This window comes from Stegostoma tigrinum, unplaced genomic scaffold, assembly GCF_030684315.1.
Source record: "Stegostoma tigrinum isolate sSteTig4 unplaced genomic scaffold, sSteTig4.hap1 scaffold_148, whole genome shotgun sequence".
In the NCBI taxonomy this organism is placed as follows: domain Eukaryota; kingdom Metazoa; phylum Chordata; class Chondrichthyes; order Orectolobiformes; family Stegostomatidae; genus Stegostoma; species Stegostoma tigrinum.
The window spans coordinates 175426-176859 of record NW_026728091.1 but is presented as its reverse complement, the minus strand read 5'-3'; positions in this window follow the sequence as shown (position 1 = coordinate 176859).

Here is a 1434-nt window from a genome sequence, read left to right as displayed (position 1 = left end):
CTATTCACAGTATCTATGGATCAGTTAGATGCACAGATCAAATAAATTTTTTCCATGTTTGTTGTTGGCACAAACGTAGATAGGATTGTGAGTTGCATAGACAATGCAGAGCCAATCTACCATCCCCTGAGAAAAAGAACAGGAAATGACATCACCAACCCAAAGAAACCTAACCAGATAAATAGAAAGCGGGACATAACACCAGCACTTCGGAGGCGCACTAATGATGTTACCTAGAATGGTGACGAAACGTCTGAAAACTAACCTTCCAGCTCAGTGAGCAAACTTGTTGAGCAAGATGTTGAAGGGACATGAATTGTCCCTGAGTTTCATCGCATGTTCATGCATGTGATGTGGCCATTATTTACTTCCCATCTTTTATTGCTGAAGCTGGTGGTGGTGGTTCTAAGCAATGTAAACCTTGGTTTCTCTTCACAGATGTTGACCTTTTCCAGTAACTTTTTTTTGTGAGCTGCCTTGCTTGACCCACTGTAATCCTTTGGGTGCAAGACAGCCACAGTTCTGTTAGGAAGGAGCGTGGCTTGGATGGGACCTTGTAAATGCTGCTGGTGTCATACACCTGCTGCTGTTTTCCTTCCAGGTTGTTTATGGTGTTGTGAAATGCTGCTGCTGATGATCCTCGTAGATTGTGGACACTGCTGTCACGGTGCGGTACGAGTGAAGTGAGTTAATATCGTTCCAAACATGAGGCTGCTTTGTGCTGGATGGTGTCAAGCTTATTGAATATTGTTGGAGCTGCATTCACCCAGACAAGTGAAGAGAATTCCAAGACAGTGCTGACCTGTGCAGTGCAGATGGACAGCATGTATTCTGTGGGATGCTGTTGTTTTTAAAACTCCTTTTCATTGCAAAATATCGTTTCGGTGTTTGGGAACATTTATTTTGTCCTGTCAATGATGAATGGCCAGTTCTGGACAGAGAACTGTGCTTTATTTTCTTGCAGATTGAGAGTGGCCAGGCCTCTGCATGTTCAGTTGTGATTGTTTTCAATCTGTGTTCTCCCAGCAATTGCTAACGTGTGCAATGAGAGCAAACAGTCAGTTTCCTGAGTGAAACGAGTCTTTTTTTTTTAATATGTTCTGTGGACTGTGATTGCTCACAATTGTATGTGTGCAAACTGCACTTGCTCAGTCCTGTGTGAGCAGTTGTTCCCAACCTGTGACCTGCAGTTGGTCAATCCTGTGTTGCAAACTGCTTTTGTCTGTGTACACGTGAGATAACTGCACAGAGGCCGGTATCCTGTCATCAAATCACCCTTTATTTACCCTTGCTGAGTACACTGCCTATGGCCAGCCAGCTCCGAGTCATTCCCCTGAATTGAGGAGATTGTCAATCCACTGTTTTCTTTTTCCTTTCGAATCCCACAGTGGCAGATAGTGGAATTAGAATTCAATAAAAATAATCTGTAATGAT